Source organism: Pleurodeles waltl, chromosome 5 (assembly GCF_031143425.1).
Source record: "Pleurodeles waltl isolate 20211129_DDA chromosome 5, aPleWal1.hap1.20221129, whole genome shotgun sequence".
Classification (NCBI taxonomy): Eukaryota; Metazoa; Chordata; class Amphibia; order Caudata; family Salamandridae; genus Pleurodeles; species Pleurodeles waltl.
In genome coordinates, this window is record NC_090444.1 from 1,126,451,371 (window position 1) to 1,126,462,758 (window position 11,388).

General features: G+C 44.5%; 1 pseudogene; it reads left to right on the top strand.

Annotated features, from left to right (window-relative positions):
- Window positions 1-3,620, top strand: part of LOC138297093 (transforming growth factor beta-2 proprotein-like) — a 40,242-nt pseudogene extending 36,622 nt beyond the window's left edge.
- The last annotated feature ends 7,768 nt before the right edge of the window (window positions 3,621-11,388 follow it).

The window sequence follows — 11,388 nt, forward strand, 5'->3', positions numbered from 1 at the left end:
GGGGGCTCTCCTCATGGAGCAGGCATTAAAAAGAGGCTCCCATTGTGTTCAGTAGGCCTCTGGGTGCTTTGCAGGATTAGCGTGATAATTTTTTATGATAATCCTGCAAAGCAACGGACTAGCATAAAAAATTATGACGCTAGTCCCCTATTTTAAATACAGCAGATACGCTGTAGTGTTAGGGGGTCCTAAGGGGCGCAAGAAAAGTGGTGCTGTACTAGGTGCAGTGCCACTTCTCATTAATCTGCCCCTAAGTGACTTAAGCAATGTATTGAGCTGAGTCGCTCTGACTGTTAACTTTGCTGATAAAAGTTTAGGTGGCATGCATTACATTGCAGATACTATTGTGAGCAATTGCACATTTAATTGGTGGCTCTGTGGAGGAGGAGGGCTGTATTTGTAAAACTGTAATGTGTACCCACCTAAAGTAACCAGGGGCTATCCTCAGATGCAAGCTGGTTTCAGTGAAGTAACCTTGGTTTACATTTGGCAGTACGGGAAGCAAAGGACATCATTTATAGGTGGGCAGGTAGGCTGTATCAAGTGGCTCCTGCTGATGACATCAGCCAGTTCCGGGGAAAAATCAATAACAGAACATCGGTTATGCCCTGGTGGCATGGTGTACCTGCCAGTACTTATTTAATCTCCAGATACAAAGTCCCAAGTAGGGGTCTCTCTTCAGAAATGGCATACGTAATGTGTTCCGCAAACAGGAAGTTCTCTCAACATGTGGGGCAAATTACTGGATTTTTTTCTGTCTGGAACAACAATGATTCATACGGTGGTGTCAGACTCAAAGGATGCCAGCAGGATGCTAGCAGGAATTGTATCAGAGGGAGAGCCAGTCTCATGTCATCCCATAAGTGTTGGATCACCCAAGGATTTTTTTCATTGAATTCAAAATAACGCCCAACGACTACAACAGCCTAAAAACACTTACCCAACAAAATTCAAGCTTATAATTGCTGTAACTCAAAACAACCCTAATTAAAAGTTGATAGGCATATATAGACCAGACACCAAATACTTATAACGCCTGTCAAACCTGCCTGTGCAGAAAATAGAATGAGAGAAGCAGTTCATTGCCAAGGAAATATAATTTCATATTTGTTTTACTTAATTTTACAACAATATATGGAACCAAACACCTCCTAAAGTACGTTTAGCAGGAGTTATAATTGTTTGTAGTGTGGTCTATCATACCCCTCAATTGTTAATTTTTATTTAATTTCAGTCATAGTCAATTTGAATTTTGTTGTTTAAGTAAATCATTTAATTAAATTGTTTTTGTTGAGGTAATAGTTGTGCAGTACTTTTAAATTAATATATATTTATAAGTTGTTTTGTGTGTGTGTGTTTGTGTGTGTATATACTGAAAACTACAACTGCTACCCTAAAGTAACTACTACACGTGCCCCACCATGCACAGTGTTGTCATCAATCATGCCATTTAAAATGCTGCAGTCATGTTATCAATGACATCACAGAACAAGTCATGAGAGTTGACATATGGGAGATAACTAGCAGTGCATGGTGAAAGTGGGAGTTTTAATTACTTTAGGGCACAAGTTATAGTTAATTGAGCTAACTATTACTAGTGAATTTCTGTGGTTTTGTTTCCCTAAAATGGCATGTTGTAAGTGACATTTTCACCAAACTATAATGTCACATTAACTTTTGTTTTTTCACTGATTTTCTATATGTTTTTTATGGTGAAGTAAGATGTCCATCGAGGAGTGGACTGACGCTGGGTGTCATGCCCACTGTGGGCACCCAACCACGTGCGCTGCATAACAATAAAAGGCAGATCTAATGCCTTGGCCAAAGGGTCAAAACACCAGAATATAAATAGTGGGCATATTCGCTTTTCAAGGGGTCAGCACATCAACATATGATAAGCAGACCTATTGTTTTTGTGAAAATATCACTAATAATTATAATGAAATGTATATTATATGTTTACACACTGTAATGTTCAGTAAAAGTTACTGTCATCACTTTTTACTACAAATCTATTTAAAAAAATAATCATGTCTTTGAATCTTTCTTATAGCATTTTTCAGGCCACCAAGTGCAGACACAGAACCCACCATAAGGGGTCCCTGAACTCTAGCTGAAGAACAAAGAGCTCCAGCTTGGAGTACTTTAAAATAATGTATTCTCTCCTGGGTTCATGGTCTTAATAACCCTGAACACTTGCCATATTGGGCTCCCACAGCCCCCTACAATATTAAACAAGCATTGGCAATAGTAGTGGCTTTAAAGAAATGTTGAATGGTAATGTGACACAATACAAGTAGATAGTACGCAAATGGATTTGTATTTGTGTGGAAGCAAAGAACTGTAGAATAATATTAGTGCAGGTTACATGATAAGGTGACAGTTGCACTAGCAAGTCAACCATAAACATCCACTTAGAGACTGCTCTCCTCCCATCTGTGCTACTGCCAGAGAAAAACATCTTAAATTATCTTGTTATCTAGGACACTTTAATAACTTTACAATGCCATGTGCATGTTCCTAAAGGTTCAAGCTAGATAAACAAAATGATCACAGCTGCATGTAGGGAAAGTATTTTTTTTGTGGAAGCATGCAACTTCTGTCCAATCAAAACATGTAATACTGGCTCCCAACATATGGACGGAGCCAAAACCCTGTGAGCTGCGACTACGTTTCTCAGGGACCAAAACTTTGCAGATAGCTTTAAGATTTGATACTCAACAGTCCGGTGAGCCTATTTTTCCGCATCCTACGGTTTGACGTTTCCGCACTTGAGAAGAACGCCAGCAACCTGATGAAGGCTGAACTCTGAATCTTCAAAGTGCCAAACCCCAAGTCAAGGGTTTCAGAGCAGCGAGTAGAGCTTTACCAGATTCTGAGAGCAAAAGATGCTTATTCTCCCTCCTAGCGCTACATCGACAGCAGGAACCTGCAGCCCAGCAATAATGCTGGTTGGCTGATCTTTGATGTGACGGAAACCGTGGGCGAGTGGCTGTCTAGGAGAGATAGAAACTTGGGTCTCAAAATTGGAGTGCACTGTCCCTGCTGTTCCTACATACCAACCGAAAACAGCATAGTCCCCAAGAGGAGCGAGGAACTTGAAGTACTCTTTGTGGGAATTGATGTTGATATTATCAAGGATTGCCGAAAAATAAATGGAAGCCGGAGTACAGCTCCAAGACTCCGCACTTGATCCTTATGCTGTTGCCGCCCAACCGCATGGAGACCCTGCAGAACAACCGGAGGAAGAAGCGCGCCGTGGAGACCCCCACCTGCACCAACAGCACAGACCAGGGGTGCTGCCTCCGCTCCCTCTACATCGATTTCTGGAAGGATCTGAACTGGAAGTGGATTTATGAGCCACGAGGCTACAAAGCTAACTTCTGTGCTGGAAGCTGCCCCTATCTCTGGAGTGCTGATACGCAATATAACATGGTGCTCCCCTTGTACAACAAGTTGAACCCAGATGCATTTGCCGCACCATGCTGTGTTCCACAAGACCTGGAGCCTCTCACAATAATCTACTACGTGGGCTGAAAACCCAAGTGGAACAGCTTTCCAACATGGTGGTGAAATCATGCAAGTGCAGATAGAGGGACATGATGAATGCAGAGTATATTTTAAGAAAGACCTGGAGGTGTTCTCTAATCCCTTGGGAAAATCTTGCCCTGGGAAGCCATAGACTAGAAGAGCATTGAGGAGGACTTGCAGCACCAACACATAGTTCTCAGGCTCCGTTTTGAGAGTCCACATGGTGATCTGCCAGATCTTACTACATGTTTGCTTGGAACATTCTATCTCGACCAACGATTAAGTTTGTCAAATGTCTCCATAGCTCATTACTCTCTCTTTGAGCATTAAGGTAGATTATCTCTCCCAAGCACTTGAAATGGATTTCTCTATAGTTGGTTGCGCCCCAAATTACCAAGACGTGATTCTTCTGGGTATCACCCCTTGTTAGTTCAATCCCATTTCTGCTGTAGTTATTTCCACTCAATATCTTTCATAGTTGTTTCATTCTCATAAATTGCACTGTTTTGTTGTCTCTGTGTCCCCCATAGTTGGTTACTCTTTTTGTCTGCTATAGTTGGCTGTTTTTCCAAACTCCAATCACCTCCTTCCTTTACAACCTGTGGTTGGTACTCTTTTTGCCACAGAGTAAGTTCCTTAACTTCCTCATAAATGGATCGTACGTCATAATGTCTCTTGTTGATTCCATCACATTTCACCCATAGTTAATTGATTCTTACAACCCTTTAGTGGTGTATTCACATATCTCATACGCTTTGCTCATCCTCATTTCCCCTTATAGTTGGGCCAGTTATACAACTCTTATAGTTGGTTTTCTGTCATATCTTCAATAATTGACATCTTAACCTATTTCCTTTCCAGTTGTTCTAATTATTTCCATAGATGATTACTTTGCATATATTCTAAATATGGTTCTGACTCATATCTGCAATAATTGGTTCCTTTTCAAAACTTTCATAGTTCAATTGTTCTACTATTTCCTATAAATGATTTCTTCCCATATCTTTTGTAGTTGGTTCCATGTTACATCCTTCAACATGCAATCCTCCCTATGTTTTCCATTGTTGAATCCATACCATGTCTCGTTTTTCATTTTTACATCTTCCATGATTAATTAGTTCTGTTGATATTGAATATGTCGCATATTGCCAGTAGTTGATGTTTTCCTGCATCTCTTATTGTTCGTCAATCCCAAGATCTCAATCAGGTGGTTCACCACTGTATGTTCCATGGTGTGTTTATTCCTACTTCTCCTATAGTTGTTTCCCCAATATTGTCTGAATGTAGATTCTCCCCAGATCTTCTCTAATTAGTTCCTTTTCCCACCTCTTCAAGTTGATTCATCCTCGTATTTCCTTTAGTTCTTTCATTCTCATGTGTGTAGTACTTCTTTCTCCTTTATCTGCCAGGGGTCGTTCTCATACATATCCCCATACTTGATTTACTTTAATATTTTTCATAGTTGATTCCTTCCCATGTCTCCTGTAGTGTGTTTATTCACATCTCCTATGTCCAGTTCCTTCTGATATCTCCCAATCTCCTAAATTGATTTTCTTCATATTTCTGCTGTAGCTGGTTCCTTCATGTAATTTTCACAGCTGATTTTGTCCACTATATGTAAATATTGCCAGCAGAAATTCCTGGGAAACACACAGATAAATGGTAGTAGGTTCTTGAACAACAAATCATTTTCTTTTCTCTGCGGGTGATAGATGAATACTTAAACTATAAAATGTGTACTGCTAGTGAGAATATTCACTGGATTGAGAAAGTGCAGATGTTTTCAAAGATGTTTCTGGGATCCTGCTTTTGCATTTTTGCACTAGATAATTATGAAATTGTCTTCTACTTTGGGGCACGGAAAATGATCAAAGCTTCATGTAGGGAAAGCATTTTTTTTGTGGAAGCATGCAACTTCTGTCCAATCAAAACATGTAATACTGGCTCCCAACATGTGGACAGAGCCAAAACCCCCCTCCTGTTCACATAATTTTATGGAGACAGCTGCACTGTCAAATCAAACTATAAAAATGGTTGGTGGTGGCTCTGCCCCTCCTAGGGACACCACCGGGCTCCAAAAAATATAAGTGAAAGGTACTTGCAGGACACTATGGGTGCTCCTCTGGAGCAGTGAATAATAAATGAGTAGCATCTGAAGTTCATTTATTATTCATTTTATTGTTTTTTTTTCTATTGGTTTAAAAAAATATATATTTAGGTGTCTGGTGCCCACCCAAGGCACCCACAACTTTTTTTTTTTAAGTTGGAAGCCATGGGGTGGGGCCCCAAGGCCCCCAAGGCCCCTGCTGTCTCCCCAGCGGGCACCTACAATGGGTGCTGGTGGTAGCAGGGAATTTTTGTTCAAGGGGGTGCCCCGAGGGCCAGCCGGGGCACCTGCAACATGTCAGTCATCAGTGGTCATCGAGGAAGCAATAAAGCTGCTGCAGCGCCAGTGGCTCCCCACCCATCACCATTCTGGTTGTGTTGATGGGAGCCTGCTGTTTCTTTGCCCTGCCCAAGGAGCAGGTTTTTTCTCTGCTCCCTCTGGGAAGCAGAAAAGTTGTGCTGCCTACCCAGGAGAGTGTGGGCAGGGAATAAAGTTTACATTCCCTGCCCGCAGTCCCCTGGGTAGGAAAGACAGCAGTGCCCAAGGGAATACCGTCCCCAACAAACTGCTAGACCAGGCTCAGGGGGATGCAAGCCCCCTTCCCATCAAAAAGGTGCTGCCCCAGGGGAATTGGGTCTCCAAGGCTTTCAAAAGGGTGAGGGAGAGAGCTCACATGCCGCCTCCCTTTAATTTTAAATATGGCCCTGCAGGATGGGGGTCCCTGGGTCCTGTTGAAGCCACCGGGAGGGGGGGATATACAACCCCCTCTGCATCAAAAAAGTACAGCCCCAGGGCATGGAGACCCCAGGGCCTATAAAAGACTCAGGGAGGTGTGTCATGGACCTCTTCTTTTTAATAAAGGATAGGAGACTGTATTTATTTTAAGCTTTGCCACGTATCCACAGGTCTAATAAAAAATTGCAGTCAGGCTTTAGTGGGGCCTCTATGACCTCCCACCAGGCCAAGGAGGGCAGGGTATCCCTACCCTGCCCCCTATAGTGTTTTTTAAACTTTTTTTCTATGACAGAAGACTGAGTCCTGAGTCCTAAAATGGCTGCTGCCACATGATTTATATTGATGTGGTGGCTGTCAATCAGATCTTATTTAGAGATCTGCAAGCTCTACGGATCATCCACAGTGTAAAATATACATTATGGGGGTCATTCTTACTTTGGCGGGCGGCGGAGGCCGCCCGCCAAAGTAACCCCGTCAGAACACCGCACCGCGGTCGAAAGACCGCTGCGGTGATTCTGAGATTTGCCCTTGGCTGGCGGGCGGCCGCCAAAAGGCCGCCCGCCAGCCCAGGGCAATTCAACCTTCCCACGAGGACTCCGGCTCAGAATTGAGCCGGCGTAGTGGGAAGGTGCGACGGGCGCAGTGGCACCCGTCGCGTATTTCAGTGTCTGCATAGCAGACACTGAAATACTTTGCGGGGCCCTCTTACGGGGGCCCCTGCAGTGCCCATGCCATTGGCATGGGCACTGCAGGGGCCCCCAGGGGCCCCGCGGCACCCCCTACCGCCATCCTGTTCATGGCGGGTTTCCCGCCATGAACAGGATGGCGGTAGGGGGTGTCTGAATCCCGCGCTCCGCCGCCATGGAGGATTCAGAAGGGCAGCGGTAAACCGGCGGATGACCGCCGGTTTACCCTTTCTGACCGCGGCTGAACCGCCGCGGTCAGAATGCCCTTCGGAGCACCGCCGGTCTGTCGGCGGTGCTCCCGTGGCCGGTGACCCTGGTGGTCACCGGCCGCCAGGGTCAGAATCAGGCCCTATATCTTCCAAAATTACTGCATGGATTTCCAAATCACAAACATTACACATTCTGGACTAAGATCTAGCTTTCTGCCAAATTTGGTACAATTCCATTCAGCAGTTTTTGTGGTATTGCTGTTCAGTTTTTTCATGGAAAAATGGATGTCCCACACACTTTTTTATTGGCCTCGCCTGATGGATCATCCCAAAACGTTCCAGGAAGGAGCTGAGAAGGAAAAGGCCGCTTTTGGAAAGTTTTGTGAAGATTCATCAAACAGCACCAAAGTGAGAAGAAAAACAAAAAATACTTTTCATATGGAAACATGATCCACCACAAGGCATATGTAGATATATATAATTGGCTCTGCAGTGTTTGTCCTAAATAAATGCAGTGCCACCTGAAAGATTGCAGTCCCTAGAGATAAGCAGAGAGGTCCAAGCCATTGAAGTCTTGCCTCGCAGTAGCTTGGACAGACAATAATAATATGATTAATTGACTCAGAAGCCAACCCACATACAGTACAGCACATAAAGCAGATGCACACCCCTCGGACCAAGCGCTATAAAAAATGTTCAAAGGAAAACACCCATGCCTAAATTGAATGTAAAGGTTCTAAACTAGAGAGGGAGATACAATGTCCAGGAAGGGCTCGAACAACAGAGCAGTTTTAACATCTAGGAACCTTTCTGTTAAGTGGCCCAAACTGGTCCTAGAATGTTGGTGCTCCAAAATGAAACACCAATGCACCGACTTGACAACCTGTTTATCCGCTTTATTAATCTGTTTGGGATTATCCCAGAGTGCCAATAACTTCTGCCTCCTACTCCAGTTATAAACAAACTTCAACCAAGGTATTTTGAGGGCGTGGTCATGTTTTATTAAATCCGGGGGTCAAACAAATGCACACCCAGTATAGGAGAGGTTTCAACTGGGCAAGGACAGACACCTCATTGATGTCTAGATTATGGGGCTGGGGGGTGAGTGGTGTACTAACTGGAGTGGCCACTATGTCCCTAATAAAATTGTTTTCAGCAACTGCTAGCCTGTGTATGTTTGTGTACCCTCAAATTTCAGCTCCATAAATGCCACATTTACGGCCTTAGCACGGTAGGCCTCAAGAGCAGGTGATATTGATCAAGTGAAAGTTGCTTTAAAGAAGCGTAAGATGGCATTAGACCTGTGTGTCAGCATGAGCAAACTCTTTGTAATTTGGGAATCCCACTTAAATGTATCCGTCAGAGTGACTCTCAAGTAGTCAAAGCACAGCACCCGCTCGAGTTTTGCATTGCCCACCCAGACACAATTAGTCGTAGAAGAGTTCTTACTGAAGACCATGGGGCATATTTATGAAAAGTGGTGCTGCACCTAGTGTAGCGCCACTTTTCTAGTGCCCTTTAGCACCCTCCTAATGCCACCATGTGTGCACCGTATTTACCACGGTGGTAGTTAGGGAAATAGAGTCATAATTTTATTCTCTAGTTTGGTGCTTTACGTGATTAGCGTCACAAATTGTAAGTCTAATCCTGCAAAGCACCCAGAGACCCATTGAAACCAATGGGAGTCTCCTTTTAATGCCTGCTCAGAGCAGGCGTTAAAAGTGCCGAATAAAATAACGTAAAGAAATCTCTTAGATTTCTTTGCGCCATGTTTTTTGCCCCGCTCCCCCCCCCCCCATGGGGTAACACCCCCTTTTCATGTAGCGCAAAGGGTTACAAAGTGGTGCAATGCATACATGTTTTTGGCCTTCTAACACCACATTAGCATAAAAAAAATTATGCTAACGTGTCTTTAGAATGGCGACAGGCCCTCTTAAATCTGGGCCCCTGTATTTAGTTTTTGTACAGTTTATATCTAAACCCCTGTCCATACAAAATGACAGAAGTTTAGTCAATAAATTTTGGAGACTCAGAGGTAACTTAGAAATTTACAATGAGTCATCCGCAAAGAGAAGAATCAGAATTTTTTCCCCGTTTAGGGTGGGCGAATTGTTAACACACTGCCTCAGGGACTCGGTTACATCATTTAAGTAAAAAGAAAAGAGAGTGGGGACCAGCACGCAACCTTGGCATACTCCACGGCAAACGAGGATTCTAGGGCCCGTATTTATACTTTTTTTAGCGCCGCATTTGCGCCGCTTTTTGACGCAAAACGGCACAAACCTACAAAATACAATGGTATTTTGCAAGTTTGCGCCGTTTTTGCGTCAAAAAACGACGCAAATGCGGCGCAAAAAAAGTATAAATACGGGCCTAGATGTTAGTCCCACCTGCTCCCCTCACCGCACTTGGGCATAGTTATCCTGATGTAACCCAACTAGAATTTTCACTTGATCACGAGGTACACCAGTTTTCCTTAACACCCTCCATAGGTTGTCTCAGGGAAATGTATCTGCCATTTAAAAAAGAATAAGATTACCTTTCAGTATTAGCCTTAAAGATTTGTAGTAAAAAAAAAAGAAAAGAGAGAAACAAGTCCGGCTGGACTCGAACCCTCACTGTGAAGGTCTGTGACATTCACTCTGAGCTATCCATTTCTTTTTTTTAATCTTTTTTTTAGTCCTTTATGGGCTATCTGGGACTGCGGGGGAGCCCTCAATGGCTCCCCCACAGCCCCTACAAGTTTTTTTTATTTATTTATAAACAAGCCCTTTATGGGCTAGCTGCGACTGTGGGAGAAGCCTCAAGGCCTCTGCATGGTCCCATTGCTTCAGCAACCAAAGAGCTGCTTTAAGCAGCAGCTCCCTGGTTGCTGAAGTAAACCTTTTATCTCTGTTCTCTGCTCGCATATCTGCCTGTGGGGAACAGAGATGAAAGAGGAGTTTTTGTCAGCGAGACATGTTTGACAGGTCCTGCTGTCATAAACTGGAGTGTTTGCTGTGGCAAACCTGCAGCCAAGCCACAGTAAACAGCTATGTCCCAGCGGTGGGCACCCTAGGACATAGCAGGAGCCGGCCCTGGGGTGTGGCAGTCCCCAGGGCCATCAGTGCCTCCATGAGGAGGGCTATGCAGCCCCCCCTCCAATGTGAAGAAAACACCAGTGAGGTGCTGCTAACTGTGGCTAAGGGGATTCGAAATGGGCCCCCTGTAATTATTTCTGATATAGCCCCAGGGCTGCAGTGGTCCAAGCGGCCTCCCCGCACACTATCAAAATATAGCCTCGGGGAGGTGGTGGTCCTCAAGGCTGTGGGGAAGGCTATCAGGCCTCCCCCACAATATAAAAACCTTTTTACCCCAGGGGGTAGTGGTCGCGCAGGGAGGCCGTTCAGCCCCTGCTGATATTTTGTTACAGCCCCGGGATGTGGTAGTTCCCAGGGCCGTGGATTCTGAGATTGGTGGGTGGCGGAGGCCGCTAGCCAAATTCATCCTGCCACCTGACTGCTAGTGCGGCAAGGACACTGCCAGCCCTATTCCAAATTCACCGCAGGGCAGGCAGGCGGAAACAGTGTTTCTACCCACCGGCTTTGTGGTGAAGTGAGCCTTAACATTGACACCGGCTCGAAATTGACCTGGTGCCAATGTGGCAGTGCAGCGGGTGCAGCAGCACCCGTCGCGCATTTCACTGGCTGTAATTAGGGCAGTGAAATGCGCAACGGGGCTGTGTATGGGGGCACCGGCCACCCCCATTCTGCCAGCTTTTCCATGGCGGTGTAAACCAAAAAGTTGCAGAAATTAAAATAAAAAGGCATATTTATAATGTTCTAGTGCCACCTTGCACCACATTAACATAATTATTTTTTACGTTAATATGGCACAACAATGCTGAAATCCCTGCGCCTTATTTACAGAGTGGCACAATGCATGCATTGCGCCACTCTGTAACCCTTTGCGCTACATTATGCCTGAGCTAGGCATAATGTATGCAAAGGAGGTGTTCCCCGTAAGGGGAGTTGGAAAAATGGCGTAAGGACATCTATGAGATTTCCTTGTGCCATTTTTTATGGCACTTTTAACACCTGCTCAAGGACAGGAGTTAAACAGGGGATTCCATTCTTTAGAA